Source organism: Megascapheus bottae, chromosome 8, assembly GCF_031878675.1.
Source record: "Megascapheus bottae isolate mThoBot1 chromosome 8, mThoBot2.hap1, whole genome shotgun sequence".
Classification (NCBI taxonomy): domain Eukaryota; kingdom Metazoa; phylum Chordata; class Mammalia; order Rodentia; family Geomyidae; genus Megascapheus; species Megascapheus bottae.
Genome location: NC_143516.1, coordinates 2,158,783 through 2,176,147, shown reverse-complemented (window position 1 = coordinate 2,176,147; position 17,365 = coordinate 2,158,783). Strand labels below are relative to the sequence as shown.

Here is a 17,365-nt window from a genome sequence, read left to right as displayed (position 1 = left end):
GTCCTGGCTGTCGGGACGTCCACGCACACACACCAAGGGAGGAAGGGAGACCAGACCTCAGAAAATAATGCTTTCTTCATTTCCCCACACCTCCTTTCAGAGAACCCAGAAAAACTGACACAGTAAAACAAGGAAAATAAGACATAAACAGACGAGGCAATTGAACAGAGGAGGAGGAGGAGGGGGAGGGGGAGGGGGAGGAGGGGGAGGAGGGGGAGGTAACAAATGAGGAGACACAGGTCCTCCTCTGGCTGGGGTACTGGCTCTTCCCACAAAGACCTGCACTCAAATCCTCACCCTAAGCCTGTGCTGCAGCTGACGCTAGAAAGGGAGATTTGGGGTTGATTTCACTCTACACAAACAAAACAAATTATCTGGCTGCCAGGAACTTTGAAAATCACTGGTACAATCATCTTCCCTAAACAATCAAAACACACTTTATAAGCAAATATGAGGAAAGGGTCACCCCTGAAATAAGAAGAGCATTTGTACCAGAGAGGTGGAAGGGAGAATGGCCTCGGTGGTCTCTTTGGCTTGGTGGACCTGTCTTCCACGCTGCGTGTGGGGCAGTGGAGATGGCCCAGGGGCCATACACCCGGTCCTCACACCTTACCCCACAGAGCAGCGACCTCAAAACTCACAGTGTCCACAAGGCTAGCTCTGTTCCACACCCGGTGTCTCCCCCAGGTTCACAGTGGCAAGCTCACCTTTATACCACTCTGCCAACTTCACCAAAGGTGTAAGCCATGCTCAGTGGTACACACAGAGGCATGCCCACAGGGGCTGAGAAGTGACAGCTATGTGGATTAAAAGGTGAAACTGCAAAACCCACACAGCCATATCTGTGGGAGCTGGAAAGCCACTGATAAAGATTCTGTCTGGATGTCCACTCTTGATTAAAGATAAAACAAGAAAAGACCTGTCCTAGCCAGAGGAAACAGCACTGCACAGCCTGGCTGGGAGCTGGCGGCGATCCTGCCCAGCCAGGGGAAGGGGAAAGGCTTTGGCGAGGCCCCTAGCACTGGCTGGCTTCCGTCCGACTCGGCCGACCAGTCTTCACCCCACTGTGATAAACACGAGAACCAAGAGGCATTCTGGTAACCATCTTTACTGTAATTACTCAGGGGCAACTTGGCATTAAGAGGGGAAAGACACGAGCTATAAAACAGAGAAATGGAAAGAAAGATTACCAACAGGTAAATCATGCTATTGACAGGCTGAGGTATTTGAGGGAAAAAAGAATCTGAAGAATGAACATAAATCACACTGGGTCAGTAAAGTGAATAAGCACAAACTCAGACACCAAATGCATTTTCCAGAGCCTAGACGGTCCAGAGAGGAGTGTAGAAGCCTAGAAAGACTGGATCTACACTGGTGAACTAAAGTTCAGATGGAGCAATAACTAAGTGTATCACAGAAGAGAGTCCAATTCTGAAAAGGCTGAAAGTCAGGCTTAGGGTGAATTCAGTGCTTGTCTGGGAAGCTGGAGGCACTGGGCTCAAACTCCAGCATGGAAAAAAGTATCTGAAGAAGAAAACTGATTCACTGGTATTAGAGTGTGGGTATGAACTTCTGATTTTGAGTAGACAGGCATTGTAACAAAATACTCATCAATGTGTAAACAGTAAATAACTATATCTTAATTCTCTTCTTATTTTTTTTGCCAGTCCTGGGCTTGAGCTCAGGGCCTGAGCACTGTCCTTAGGCTTTCTCAAGGCTAGAGCTCTACTGCTTGAGCCTCAGCACCACTTCCAGCTTTTTCTATATTTGTGGTGCCAAGGAATCGAACTGGGGTCTTCGTGCATGCTAGGCAAGCACTCTACCACTAGGCCAAACTCCCGGCCCTTCATTCTCTTTTTTTTTTTTTTTTTTTTTTTTTTTTTTAAGGAAGAGTACTGGAGATCGTGACTCTGTATGAGTTGCAGCAGTACTAGATAGCACAGCTGACTAGACATTCCCAAAGATAATTTGGTAGTACTTTTTACAAGTTGGCATGTAGGCGGCCAGAGTCTTTATTTATTTCACCGTGGCCTCTCTCTTCCTATCAAATCTAGACTAGTTGTATTTCACCATTGATGGGAGAAAATGAAAGAACAATGTGTACTTCTCCAGTGACTTGGCTTTATCTCTAAACACCCTGAAGGATAAAATGCAGAATGACATTGACCTTGGCTGCAATCAAGGAGCATACGAGAGGCCACCGTCCAGCCTCTCTGGGACATGAGGGGTGGATATAAACCCACCCTTCTAACAAAGGATGCCCCAAAGAGAACCCGAATCATTCCCAAGCACACCGGCATTCCATGTGCCAAGTTTTCAAAAGCCTGAAATGGATGTGAGAAAGGAGAATGTGCAGCAGGTTCAGTGAGGAAGGTGAAGAATGCAGGGGCACTGCCACCTGCAGACAAGAGGGGCACTCGCCACCTGGGCAAGGCACCTAGCCTGTCCTTCTCACCCCTTCTCCTCTCCCCTCACCCTACCCAGTGTGTCCCTTCCCCCACTCACCTCAAGGAAAGTGTCCTGGCACACACACCGTGAGGCTCACCGCTAAGTGAAAGGTGAGGAAGTGGCTCTGCCCTCCAGCGTGCTGGTTGAGGCTAGAGCCCCAGGCTTGGCATGCACACATGGTGGCAGAGAAAAGGCAGGACCTTGGCCAGCAACCACATGGGCATGCAGGCGTGGGCCCAGGATGAGGACGGGGGTTCCACCATCAGAGATCCCAGAGACCCTGAACCAAGATTTGCTTCTACTGGTGGGCTGACCACAATTCTGGAGTCCACGCACTGTGACCAAGGTGGCTGTAAGGAAGGCTAAGGCAGGGATTTTATTCCTTTTTCAAACCACAGTGAGAGCATGTTTGAAATCAGTCACGAGGGTACATCACAGCCCAACACTGGCAGTGGAGGCAGGGGACTTCAAGTTGGAGGCTAGCTTGGCAATTTCTTTCTTCAATAATATGATAACATTTCTAAACTGAGGCATTACTGCTTTAAAAAAAAAGCAACAACAACAAACCTGAAACAAACTATTTTTCTCTTATATTTTTTATTACTTACAGACACGCGTATTAAAACAATTTCTAAATGATACTGACATTTAATTTACTTTTTTACACCAACTAGGGATTTCACTTACTAGCACCAATGTGTGGGTTCTTTTTTCACATCTTTCTTCTTTCTTCACCATACATGTTTCTATTTCATTTTGTGTGTGTGGGTGGGGGGGTCATGGGCTTGAACCCTGGACCTGGGCGCTGTCCCTGAGCTCTTCAGCTCAAGGCTACCACCCTACCCTGGAGCCAAGCCCCACTTCCCGTTTTCTAGCAGTTAATTGGAGATAAGAGACTCAGGTCCTTTGGTGCCAGGCTGGCTCTGCACTCTGGTCCTCGGCCTCCTGAGTAGCTGGGATGACAGTCACCGTGTCTGGCTTCATTTTTTTTTTAAACAGTTGCAGGGACTCCCCTGCAAATCATCAGAAAGTCCCATGGCCACAGAAATGCGTGTGAGATGTCCTCCTGTGTAGACTTCCTCGGGCCAGCGGGAGGAAGGGAGAGCAGCGGAGGCTGTGTGGCTCTTCTCCAGCAGGTGGACTTCAGGTGACACCGGATACTGGGGCCCGGTCCTGGTCCAAGTCTCAAGGCACTCACCTGTTGAGTCTCAGGGACTTGCAGGGACACCCGTCTCTGTGTTTCCTTTCTTTGGGTTTGGCCATGGTCCCTGAAAGGAGCCTCACACCACAGAGGCACAGAAGCAGAAAGGCAGGCAGAGGCAGCGGCAGGTGAGGCCACACTCAGTGGAAAGCTGCACTGAAAAGCAACACACCCAGGGCACTGACCTTGTGCCAGCCTTGATTCTAACCCCCGGAGACACGGTGGGAGAAATGGGAGAGGTGCTTCTGCCCTTGCTGGAAACCTCTTCTCTCTCATGGGGAGAGGCAGAAAATACGAGTAGGCAAAGTGAGAAAGTGACAGGTGACACTTTGTCCCGAGAGCTGCACAGCCATTGTCACCGTGACTGGCACGGCTATGCCCAGAGCAGAGCACAGGCCCGGCATGTAAGGTGCACGGATGTCAGCAGAATACTGGATAATCCTCACACACCGCCCGAAAGTCTGCCCTGACCACGCGGGAATCCACCTTGCCAATCTGTCCACCACACTTCAGATGACTGCTAAGACGCCCAGTAGTTGGAGACTGAATAAAACTCAGATGGGATGGGTGAGCCATAGGAACAAAGACCTGGCAGAAAGGGGTGAGGATGAAACGGGGATGTAGTTGGCTAATTGTGGGTTTTCTTACCTATGTGGTAACCATCTTCCCCATTCACATTTAGACATAATGAAACTAAGCCTGCGATGCGACGTTCCATGGGAACAGCAGGCTCTGGCTACCATCGAGTGTTCCAGCTGACATCAAGTTAGGGGGAGAAAGTGGCAGGGGATGGCTCTCCACCCAACTGCCAGCTCTGAGGCTCAGACTAGGAAGAGACACACAGCAGAGGCACGCAGATTGCTGCTCACACAGAGGCTCCTAGAGATGAGCCCGGGCCTGGACTGGTGGAGAGCAGGAAGCCAGCCTGGAGCTGAGCAGACAAGGCTTCTCAGGCAGTCAACTCCAGCTGCACCCAGGGGAGGGCCCAGGGCCTCTGTGATCAGCTGACCCCAGTGGGGACGGGAGGAGAACACATCCTTCCTTCCTCCTTGACCATCCTTAACTGGTACTCATACTGGAGAGCCCTAAGGAAAACAGACTTTCACAGGTATGCAACGCTGTATTTAATGATCTCAGAGCAGATTTCCTCCCACAAATGAAAGACTTCCACCGCTCAATATAAATGGTTTTTTTCTTATCTACAGTCATTTTCAAGTAGAAGTATGGGTGCTATTAAATGGGATCCTTAATAACTGAAATGGCTTCACTTACAGAAATATTCTTCATTTCATTCGATAAGGAACTATTGTCATCCCACTGTGTAGGGCACAATGACATGGCAGGAATGTCACAGTGGACAAGACAGGAATCAGCATGCTCATCTCCAATTAACCAACAGAAAGCCAGAAGTGGTGCTGTGGTTCAAGTGGTAGAGCGCTAGCCTTGAGTTGAAGAGCTCAGGGACAGCACCCAGGCCCAGAGTTCAAGCCCCACGACCGACAAAAAGAACAACAACAACAAAAAAAAAACCTAAGAGCCTCTAAACATGAGAAATACGTAAAAGTCATAAAGTTCAAACTTGGAACTGTAATTATGTAAGAATTAAACATACAAAGCTAAAATTTTCAGCTATCCCCCTAGAAAGAACATCAATATCCTGTGTTAAACAACACAATTTTTAATAACATGGTTATTTCTCCAGCATGATTACAACTCCCTCAATGCATGTTCTATGGTGAAATTACAGACCTGTCTCTACCCTAGCAGAGATGGGGCAAACAAAACACTGAGGGCACTGGCCAGTCTTATTGTCCCTGTGACCAACACTGAGAGCACTGATTGACGGACTGGATGGCTGGGTGGTTAGGTGCTTGGTGGACTGGATTAATGTGCAGACAGTTTCAAAGTGTCAGTCTGCCATGGTGCTCAGGCACAGCTGAGGGGAGCTATTCCCACCATGGCTGCCAAGAAGCCGAGAGAGAACACATGAGCTAGCGGGACTTCTTTTTCTTCTTTTATTCCATCTAAGATCCCAAGACTGTGGGATGCCGTGGCCCTACCCAGGAAGACGTCCCTCCTGGTTCATGCTCTGGCAGGCACCCTGTGGACACAGGCATAAGTGTATTTTACTAATCTCCTAATGCTTCTCAAGCCAACCAATAACAATCCCTACCCACCATCACACATCCAATACCTGCTTTAACCAGAGGAAAGAAGAAGGAAGTTCAACCCCAAACCCGTCACAGACATGACAACCCTGTAGCGGCAGCTATTTGAATTGTAAGTGTTCTAGCTATCCACTTGAAGAGTGTACCTGCATAAACCTCAGAGGTGAGGTATCCATGAGAGATGCACGTAAACTGCCCAAAAAAACAGAGGCAGCTGTGGGAAAATTGGGGTTTGGTGTTCAAACGACTATCACATCTTTGACCCAACTTGAAGTTTTAGGACTTTAACAACAAATAAAAATATACACCTATTTAAAAAACTCCCCCGTGTTGCTTGTTAGATTATTTATTAAAGCAAAAGACTAGTGCCCACAGGGTGCCAATAATCACCTGGAATCCTGGCTACTCAGGAGGCTGAGATCTGAGGATTGCAGTTCAAAGCCAGCCCAGACAGAAAAGTCCATGAAACTCTTGCCTAAATAAACTACTCAGAAAAAGCCAGAAGTGGTGCCATGGCTCAAGCGCTCACCTTGATCACGAAGGGACTCAGGGACAACGTCCAGGCCCTGAGTTCAAGCTCCAGGTCAGACAAAAACAAAAGCAAAAACAAAATTGGCATGTTGAATACTGCTTAATAAAGGGTAATTAAACCCATTAGAGTACCTTGAAGTCCTAGACAGACAAAAATTATAAAATAATTGTAAAATTATAAAATAAACAGATCTGTATATTCTGATAGATGCCAAAACTATGTAAGTCAATAAAGCAAAGTACAAGATACAAGTAGAAAAGTGTGTAAAGATGTGCGTGTGTGCCTGGGACATCACATGCACGTACTGTAGAGTACAGAGTTGTATGCACCTTCCACTGGCCACACGCTGCTCTGGAAGCCATGGTGGCCTTAGGGCCAGGTGAATGGCAGAAGGCATATGACACAGCCCATGCATTTTGCCCAGCCCATGAATATTACAATTACGTCCCATTCAGACCATGGTCACTGTGATTCCCATCCTGCATTCACTCAGTTCCAAGCTCACAGCAAGGGTTTTTCTGTGTGCATCCTGGCTGAGCAGTTCCTTTTCATCAAAGTGCTCCTCCAGCCAACAAGGAGAAGATAATTTCTGTTTACCTGAGATGCAGACGTCCCTCTGTATTGTTCGGCCTGGGAAGAAGAGATGGGAGCGGCGTGGTTGCAAGGCTTCCCCCAGTCTGGTTGTGTACTGGAGGAGGGGGGAGCGGCTGATGTGCACTTCTGGAGTCAAGGAGAGCGAGAGCACTGACAAGCAGGGGTGAAACATCAGCTCTTCTTCACCATGTGACATGGGTCGTCCTGGCCCACTCGTTCTTTGTGGTGCTCAGAGCTTCTGCTGGTTCCAGAAAGAGCCTCTCCTCCGGCTCCTGCTCTTCACATCGCCCGCTCTGCAGACGGTGTCCCCTTCCTGGCCTCTCACACTCAGGAGAGACCCGTCATCTGTTTCTCTCTGGGCTTCCTTTAGACTGGGGAGCCGCTACGGTTCATCGAACTCAACTCCTGTTTCCACAGATGAGGAGAAGAGAGGCACCGAGGGGCGCCTTCTACCTGAGGCAGAGATAACCTGCTCCTGTTTGAATTAGGGGTAGAAACCTGAGTATGAGAGCACATGCCTCAGGTCCTGGAGCTTCGGCAGCTGAGGCAGGAGACTGGCAAGTAGAAGTTCTAGGCTAGAAATTCTTCCCCCCACCACAACAACCGCGTGTGGTCAGACCCGAGAGGACAGACTAAGTCTCTGTCCCATTCCACATTGTGTTTCTTGTCCTCAAATCTCACCTCCTTCCCTCACCTTCTTTGGCCCACATGATAACAGAGGCTTTTCTGTGGCAGAGCCCAAGAAACTAACCCAAGAACCAGACAAACGTCTCAACCGTCACTCTATCATCAAACTGTGAATGCGTGCGTGTGTGACTGTTTTCTTTGACACTGAGTCAGTCTTCCAAGGGTCATACCCACTCTTTAATTATTATAATTGTAATTAATGATTGATTGTAAGTCACCCATTCGCATATCAAAATATTGCTCACAGCATATTAAACACAGTGAATCTGTTTGGCTCCATTAGGAACATTAGCATTAGAGGACTGGGTAGGTATAGGTGGTTAGCAACCCGCACATTCGCTTCCTACTGGTGTTTCTGTGTGGACTGCCACACAAGGGTTCCGGGCGCCCGAGGCCAGCTACATATTATCAATATAGGAAGCACAAAAGACGAGGGTCATTTTGACAGAGGGAAGTTACGTGGCTAGGCGCAGCCCTCCACTGTGTTGGCCACAAATTCAGGGGATGGTAGAATAGGCCCTGGGAATCTTTCATTTTGGGGGAATGAAAGAGGGAAGTTTTTTTAATATTCATGCCATCAATTTTATGTGACTAAAATAATTTTGCATTCTAGGGCCACCTCAGTAGAGCCTTGGTGGCTCACACCTCTACCCCGAGCTACTCAGGAAGCTGAGTCCTAGAGGATTAAGTTTCAAAGCCAGCCCAGAGAGATCCGCCTTTGAGACTCCATTTCCAATTGCATTTGACCCATGGTTCAAGGGTAGAGTGCAGGCAGTGAGCAAAACAAGCTGAATGAGTGTGCCAGGGCCTGAGTTCCAGAAAAGAAAGGGGGGAGGGAGGAAGGGAAGGAGGAGGGTGGAAAGAGAGGGAAATGCAAGGGAAAGGAAGGACCTGAAGGCAAACAACTAAGCAATAGGTAGCAAGCAGGGAAGGGGCAGGCGACTTCAGAGATACTTCAGGAGCATTTCAGGAGCTAGGATCAAGGTTCTGATGAGAAGAATCTCAGGAGTACTTGGCTTTGATATCGCATCTTGATGCAGAGTAATGACAGAGGTCTGTGATTAAACTGAGGCTCCCATGTAAATAACAATGCTTTGGAAAGAGACCAGTAGAAAAAGTATATAGAAACTAGACCAAGATGGAAGACTGCTGTCATGTTGTAAAATCAATACACGCCATCAATTATGAAGTATTTATCTCATGAAAACTACCCATAAATCTTCAACATTTCCTTCATCTACATGGTTAACACTGTGATGTAGTCTTTCTGTTTTTTTTTTTTTTCTTTTGCCAGTCCTGGGGCTTGAACTCAAGGCGTGGGCACTGTCCTTGGGCTTTCTCAAGGTGCTCTGCTACTTGAGCCACAGCACCACTTCTGGCTTTTTCTGTGTATGTGGTACCGAGGAATGGAAGCCACTGCTTCGTGCATGCTAGGCCAGCACTCTACCACTAGGCCAACCTCCTGGCCCCTGTGACATATTCTTATTTCTAAGTTCAAAACAATGAAGACAAGTAGAAAACAACAAAAAAATGTGACTGATATGCCATTTGCAGGCCAAATTCCTTTAAGTTATTTAGATAAAAACCTTTAGAAATTTAACATTACATGCAAATACTCCCCATTAGAAGAATGTACATCCATGCTGGGCATAAAACTAGCTGGAGTCCTTGAGAGGACTTCACTGACCACAACATCACACACACACACACACACACACACACACACACACACACACACACACACACATCAAAGCTCTGGTGAAACCCTCCAGGTAAAGCAAATCAAATGGGGGTGGATTTCCCCGAGTCAGGGAGGAAACGAAACTCATCCATGTGTGAGGAGGCGGCCGACTGTGAACCCACCATAACTTTCAGAAGTCATCTCCAAGGAATCTCGGTGACCAAATATGCCAGCTCCATACCACCACCACCACAGCACCTTGGCACAGGACCTGGAATGCAGGCTGGCTCGAGGCCCCGGGCTCCACACGCCTGCCATGGGACGTGGCGGGCGAGGACATGAAGAAAAGCAACGAGCCGAGCCGTGTTCAAGCCTCCATCGTGCTCTTCTCCCCAGCCTAGGCCCTCCCAGCTGTGCTCAAACTTGAGGCCAGCGCTCAGAACCAATAAAAACCACCACACGTGAGTGCTCAGATGCCCTTCTTCAACTGCTCTGGATATTTTCCCTGGCTGAAGCAAACGCCTCACCTTCCTCATCCCTGGAACGTGTTTCAAAGTCAGCAAGACCTTGGCTCCCTGCTCCAGAGGGCACATTGTTCATTTGGCCAGGTGGCCAGAGGGGAAACAGCAATGGCCACCCGGAGTGGAGGTGGAGGACATCCAGCGCCTGGCAGGTCACCAGCAGCCACCACCAACACGGTACCCACTGGTATTCTTCCTCCATCGTCGTCCAAGGACCGGGCCGACACAGAGCATTAGCATTGCCTCTGAATTCCAGCCCACGTTCCTCAACCACTACCAAAAAGAATGGCTATGTGCCAAATGCCAAACGTACAGGAAAATCTTTAGACCTTTCGAGTTCTTCCCAAAAGAAAAGAGTTCATACAATGATTCTGAAATTATGATAATCTCTGAGTAATATGGTTACAGGTACTTACTGCTGCGTATTCTGAGTTGGAAGATATTCTCTGCAGAGACCCTCTCCCTGGGGAATTTATGAATTGTCTGCTACTGGCACTATAGCTCTCCCCTCCCCTTCCAGAGCACAGCTTTTTATTTCATTCTCATGCCGTATATTTCCACAAAAGGAATGAGAAATATTTGTTAAAATACAATTCTCATTTATTTCCTTGTAACAGACAGTCTTCATTCATGAATTGTGAAAGCCATATCTTATTTATCTTAATAGCAATGCTCATTCCTATAGACCTTAGTTCTCAGCCCCAAGAAAAAAGTATATAACTTTACAGATCAACTCCAGAGCAAAACCAGCACTGCATGTAGAGTTGATGGACTTGCCAGACACTTCTGGTTATACCAAATGATTCCCCCAAGGATGGAAAAATACTGATCTGACAAATACAGCCATTTGCAATATTTGAATTTCCTCATAAATTTATTTTTCCCGATTAAAAACCCATTTTAAAAAATGTCCTGGCTTGGCTGTAAAATCATACCTGAGCAAAGAAAGTCAGGACAGGGGCCGTGGTCTCAAGTTCTGCCTGTCAAGGTAAGAGGGCTCCACAATTCTACTAAAACCAACATGCACTGGGGGGGGGGGCGGGCAGCCAGAACCCAGCCCCTCTGTCACATGTCCCAGGCTGCAGGGACCCCGTAGGGTGCCATGGTAGAGCCCCACTAGCTCCATGGAGTCACCATCACCTGCCCTGGGGGCCTCGGGCCCTGCCACCATTGGCTGGCTGCAGGAAGAAAAGCTGGTACCCAGAGCAACTGCTCCTCCTCCCACCTGAACCCCCCTGGCTGGCAACCCCCCCATCACCTCGGCACCCCACCCCCTGGTCGGCATGCCCCCTCTACCTCCTAATTCCCCGCAGCTGACAAAAGCTTGCCCTCAGGCTCGCGTTCCCCTCGTGTTCTAGCTCCAGTCCACACAGAACAAATCCACTTCATTTGGGCCTACTCCTAAGCAAACCCGAGAGGCCCTGCAGAAAACCCAAGCTGTCGGTCGGGGTTTCTCCTACGTGGGAATCAGATGCCCAGGGCTCATTTGTGTTTCCATAAGACATTTCCCATCTCTCCCCCCCCCCACACACACACTGGTATGATTCCAGGGAAGAAGTCCCCCACTGCTTCCCCACGCCATCTCCCATCTGCTTCGCCTCACGTCCAACTTGAAGAGGCAGCCCAGGGCCCTGCCTGTGCTGGGCTCAAGGCTCCTCATGACGCAGCCCTGGATGGGAGACGCGGGAGGCCGGCTGCGGCCCTTCGGCTGCCCAGGCACCAGGCCTGGGCCCTGGCAGACCCCCTCCTGCAGACACGGGTCCTGTGCCCTGGTCCTGCGCCCAGGCACCAGGGCAGACATCCATCCCTCCATCCCTCCATCCCTCCATCCCTCCCTCCATCCATCCCTCCATCCATCCATCCATCCATCCACAGGGCAGGCTCTCTGGCCCCAGCCCCAGACAACAAGGCAGGCAGGGGGGCTCCGGCCCTCCGCCCCGTCACCCCCCTGCGCCCCCAGCCCACTCTCCCCCCCCCCCACCGGGCCCCTCCATGTCCATCCAGCCCCAAGTTCCAGGGCTGGGTCCGGCCCGGCTCATCCCCACCCCACCCCTGCTTCCTGACGTGTCTGGGGAGCTGCCCCCCCCCCCCCGCCGGAGCGGGGCGCCCGCAGGCTCGGCCCGGCCCCCGCCCCTCCCCCTACCTGGCTCCTCGCGGCTGCCCCCAAACCAGGCAGCGGGCTCCTCCTCGGGGAGCCGGGGCCGGGCTTCTCCACCGCCTCCACCCTCCAGGGCTTTGCGCTTCTTCGACATCTCTGCCCAGGGCCGGGTTCGGGGCCGCGCTCTCCCCACCCCGGCCCACCCCGCCGGAGGGGAGGGTGAAGGAGGGGTTAGGTGGAGAGGAGGGGGCCGAGGGGCGGGGAGCGAGGGCCGGGGCGGGCGGCGGGGAGAGCGAGGGGCAGGGGCCGCGGGGGGGCCGGGAGGCGGCGCAGGATCCCCGCCACCACGGCCATCAGTGCGGCCCTGTGTCGAGGGCTGTCTGCGCCTCCCTCCCCCCTCCCCCTCCCTCCCTCCCTCTCTCTACCCCCTCCCTCTCTCCCTCCCTTCCTTCCATCCTTCCTTCCTCCCCTCCGTCCTTCCTCTCCTTCCTTTTTCCTCCTTCAACTACAGGGGAGACACAGAGATCAAAGCCAAGCGGGGGCGTCCTGGGATCCTGGCACATGGGGGGGCGTGGTGGGAGCCCCAACTCTGGGTGTGAATGCGCGTGTCCTCTGGCCGGCCGGGCCCCGCGGGAGGGAGGAAGAAGAGCGGCGGAGGAGCGGCCTCCGCTGCGCCCCGAGGACAAGGGCGGCCGGCGGGAAGGCCGGGGAGCCCGGCAGCCCTTCTCCCGGCGAGGACGCAGCCCGCGGCGCCTTCCCGGAACTTGAGCTCCAAACTCCCGCGGCTCCCTCGCCCCGGCTCCAGCTCCGCGGGCTTCCACTGCTTCCCTCACCCCTTCCCTCTGCAGGCCGTGCCCAGCCAGGTGCGTGCGCGCACACACACATTCACACACACACTGACACACGGACACACACTCACACACATGGACACACGGACACGCGCGCGCACACACACACACTGACACACGTACACGCGCGCGCGCGCACACACTCACACTGACACATACACACGCGCGCGCGCATTCACACACACGGACACACGCGCGGGCACACGCACACACACACTGACACACATACACACGCGCGCGCACACTGACACACATGTGCGCACACGCGCGCACACACAGACGCACACACACAAGAGCGCACACTAGCACACGCACACACGAGCGCACACACGCACGCATACACAGACACCCGCTCACACACACGCACACGCGCACACACAACTTCTTGCTGCCTAGAAGGGCGGCCGCGGAAGCGGCGCCGGGAAGTTTCCCGCGCGGGAGTGGCTGGGCGGCGCAGGGCTCACTCACCGGCCGGCGCGCGCGGCGCTGCCCTCCTGCCCGCTTGGCCAAAGTCGGTCCACTCAAAGGCGCGTGGAGAAGCCGGGCCTGGAGCGAGGGTCCCGGAGAACCACGCAGACGCGCTCCCGGGCCGGGGCGGCCCAGGCTCGGGACCCCGGCGGACGCGCGCCCCGCTCCGTCCCGCGGGCGCCTCCCGGGCTCCGCGCCGGCCTCGCCACGGCCGGGGCCCCCAGCCCCGACCATCCTGCTCGTCCCTCCGCGGCGCTCCGGGCTGGCCCACCCCCGCGCGGCTCCCAGCGGCGGCCGCGCCGACCCCGCACCCCGGAGCGGAAGGCGGGTGGGTCCGCGCGTGGGCGCCCGCGGGCCGCGGGGTCCGAGCCGGGGCGCCGCGCTCCGGGCTGGAACTTAGAGAGTTTTCCTTTAAGCCGCGCGGCGCGGCCCCCCCGCGCGTCCCGCGGGAGGCGATGACGTCCGCGGCCTCGTTGCGGAGCAGCCGCCGGGCGCCCGCGCCGCTGACAGCCGGGCTCGGACGTCAGCGCCGGCCGCGCCGCCCCCGCGGCGCCCCCGCACCTGCCCGCCCGCCCGCCGAGGCTGGGGGGGCTCGCCGCGCGCCTGCGCAGCCCCCGGTTATAAATAGCGCAGTCTCCAGCCAGACTCCCGCCCGCGCGCCCGCGTGGGGAGGGCGGGGAGGGGGGGCGGCCGGCCCTCCCTCTTCCCATTCACAGATTCGCCGGCAGGGGCCATGAATGGATGCCGGGTGCGGGCGCGGGGACCGCCTCTTTCCTGGGGGACCGGCCCTCGCGGTGCCCAGGCCTGCCCGGCCCGCCCTCTGACCCACCCCAGGGTGGGTTTGTCACCGATACCTCCCGGCCCCTGCGGGCCGGGACCCCACGAGGCCCCTTCTGTGGTGGGCAGGGGCTGGGCACAGGGTTGTCACCACCACCACCCCCCCACCTGCGCAAGCCGCCCGACCCGACCCGCGCGCTCCCCTCCCCGCACCAGCCCTGCGCCACGCCAGGCGGGGCTGAGTGTGGGCGGCCAGCCGGCAGAGTCCACCAGCTCCGCAGGGCTGCAGGCGCCGCGGGCTGGGAGGACGGGGGGCGTGGCAGCCCCGTGGGCTGGACACTGCCCTGCTTCTCAGAGGAGCAGGAGCACAGCCTCCCGAGGACGCCAGCGCACAGGCTGTCAGGGCGCAGGGCTGGTGCCTGCAGAACCCCAAAGCAAGGACCCCCGCCCTTGGGCAGGCAGGCTGTCCATGGTGTGGTCGCCTCGTGAAAGGTGCTGTTCCCTTGGCCCCTTTCCCTGGGCACCTGCTACCAACTGGGCCCCAGAGGGGAGCCCTTCACAGCGCCTCTTCGGCCCTTCCCATGGCAGACACTTGTCCAGCCCTGAAGGAAACACAGAGGACCGCCTGCCCCTCCTTCTCAGCTTACTGCAGGGCAGCAGCCTGGGCAGACAGGCGGAGCCCGGCGAGGGAGGGGAGGGAAGGACTCTGCTCCCCTGGGCCCCACTCTGCACCCTCCTGGGATCCAGTCTTTGTCCTGACACTGCCCGGTGCGCATGGGCTTCCCCTTTCCCTCCTGCCCACAGCCTCTTGGCTTCCTGCTCGCTGAGCTCATTTGGTTTCTGCACTCTGCCCATTCCCTTCTCAGGCTTGCTGATGCCCTCCTCTTCCGGGCTTGGCCGGCAAAGGCAGCCCTGGCTGGTGGGCTGGCTCCGCCTGGTGGCCTGAAAGTCTGCCTCCCCACTTGAGGACTCTTGCACTGTCCACTTACCTTGGACGTCCCCACTAAGGCAGCCAACACCTCCCTCGGGTACCCAGAGGACCCCGGAAACCAAACCTCACCAGTGCAGTGCTCTACCCCACTGCAGCCCTGGCCTTCAGTAGTTTCACCTTTTCAGTGAGTAGAACATCTTGCCCCCACTGCCCTCAGGCCGAAGCCACTGGCGGGACACTGGCCCCTTCCCCCTACCCGGTTCCCTCTCCCCTCCTGGTCTTCAGCATGTCAGGTGCTAGGACTACCCACTGACCCTACCGACTCTGCTGCGTCACCCCTTCCTCTGCCTGTACCCCACACCATGTTAACCTCAGTGCCCTGGTGAAAGCAGACCCTCACTCCACCCTGTCCATGTCTCTCCATCACCCAGCGACAGCCACAGTCCTGGGTGGGTTACAAACCCTGTGACCTTCCTGTCCTCCTCACCACATGGCCTAAGGGTCCACCAGGTGCCCTCTCCTCCAAAGCCTTGGCAGCTGCTGGCCCTTCCCCAGGGGCTAGAATATTAGATCATTTTTTTCAGGGCCTGAGCACTGTCCTTGGGCTTTATCAAGGCTAGAGCTCTACCACTTGAGCCACAGCACCATGTCTGGCTTTTTCTACGTATGTGGTACCGAGGAATCGAATTCCAGTCTTCGTGCATGCTCGGTAAGCACTCTACCACTAGGCCAAACTCTGGGCCCCCCAAGGGCTAGCATTTTAACCCTAAGCTTGGAGGCTTCAGGGAATCCAAACTATGAGCCCAAGAACTCAGCCACCCACCAGTCTCCCAGCTCAGGGCCCCACACATGGAGTCCTGAGAGTAGGCCATAGCCAAGGTACAGGGTGGTATGATAAAGGCAGCCACAAGTGCCCACGGGAAAATGGATGAACACAACCTGGAGAGACTGGAGGGAAGCTGCTGGGGTGTACAGATAGTCAGGAGCATGGGAGGCAGGGGTGCAGAACCCAGAGGAGGAACGTAGCAGGGGACAAGCAGGAGGGTGAGAGCTACTGGAGCTCCTGTGCTTTGGTGCCGAAGAGCCTTCGGCCAGGCGGAAGAGATTTGAGAAGGAGAAACAACATCACAGGGTAAGGACTTGAGTTAGCCTTCTTTTGCATATCGACAAACCCCACGTGATCAAGTTGACCTCAGTAATATGTGAAATCTTACAAGTCCATGAGCAGGAAACTGCGCTGCCCCTCTGCCACAGATGGTAGGTCCTTGTGAGAATACTCTTATGGTATCCTGGGTCCCCTTCCCTGGTCAAGGCAGCAGCAAGGCATCTCCCTGGGGAAGGAAGCATGGCCAGCAGGATGCATCCAGGCTGTCAGGGCAGGGTGTCCAGCTGCTGCCTACAAGGCCAGCTTGCCCTGCTTCTTCCTCTCTCCCTTCCACAGACACATTCCTGTGTCCTAAATGAGTTCCACAAGGAGTTCTTTAAAAAGACCTGAGGAGGCACGCTTGAGGAAGGGCTTGGCTTCATGGTGACGCGGCCCTCACAGGGCCTGGGCAGAGCGTTCCCTCCCCCGTTCACAGGCTTCCCATTCTGAGACCAAAGATCTTCAGATACGGGTTGCATCAAGTCCAATCCCAAAGACCCGCAGAAACACAAGCAGCTTATGGACTAATCCTACTTAACATCCAGAACAGAAGAGCTGAGAAGGTCCCCCTACCTCCATTCCCCAGCTGAGGTATGGAGGCAAAGTGTTTAGATAACCAAGGTCCTGCACCCTCCAGAAGACCCGAGCCGGAGCAGGCTTCCCCCTCTGGAATAGCATTCTGGTCAGAGGATGACATTGACACCTGGGATTTCTCCAGGACTGTGAGAAGTCAATGTCTGTTCTTTATAAAAGTTCCTGGCCCCCAGTACTCTGGTATAGCTGCATGATAAGAGCTAAGACAATACACTGCACTGACCAGCTAGCACAGTCATTTCAATAATCGCTAGAAGGAACATTAAATTATCTAAGGAATCCAATCCTCCAGTTCCAAATACACTTATAAGTGAAAAAAAAAAAAAGAAGGCAAACTACTTAAGGGAAACAAGAGGTCGTGGGTTTTTAAGCAGTTTTGCTATTAGAGGATATTGTAGCCATGTATTTCATTAAGACATTAAACAAATGGAAACCCCAGAAACGTTAATGATGACTGTTCTGTTCCACAGGTAGGTTAGGTGAGTTATCCTAACTACACCCATCATCATGTACAGTTTTGTGCTTTAAATTTGGAATTAATTTCTAATTTACCAAAAGAAAGTTGAAAGATAAGCTAGTTCCCACGACAGCTGTTAGCAGAGTCCACTTCCAGTGGCACTGCCACCTGTCGAGCCCTCACTCACTTGAATGTGCTCTATACACCCTTGGCCCT

The 17,365-nt window shown here is 53.8% G+C and overlaps 1 long non-coding RNA gene across 2 annotated transcripts; it reads right to left on the bottom strand.

Moving 5' to 3' along the window:
- Window positions 1–3,018: 3,018 nt before the first annotated feature.
- Window positions 3,019–7,444, bottom strand: LOC150059439 (uncharacterized). Of its 2 annotated transcripts, none has more exons than XR_016536447.1 (2): window positions 6,208–7,444; window positions 3,019–5,750 (listed from the first exon to the last, which is right to left on the bottom strand). It is a non-coding gene; the product is annotated as an uncharacterized LOC150059439 (long non-coding RNA). The 2 variants fall into 2 exon arrangements; XR_016536448.1 differs by having other exon boundaries at window positions 6,347–7,444.
- Between the last annotated feature and the right edge of the window lie 9,921 nt (window positions 7,445–17,365).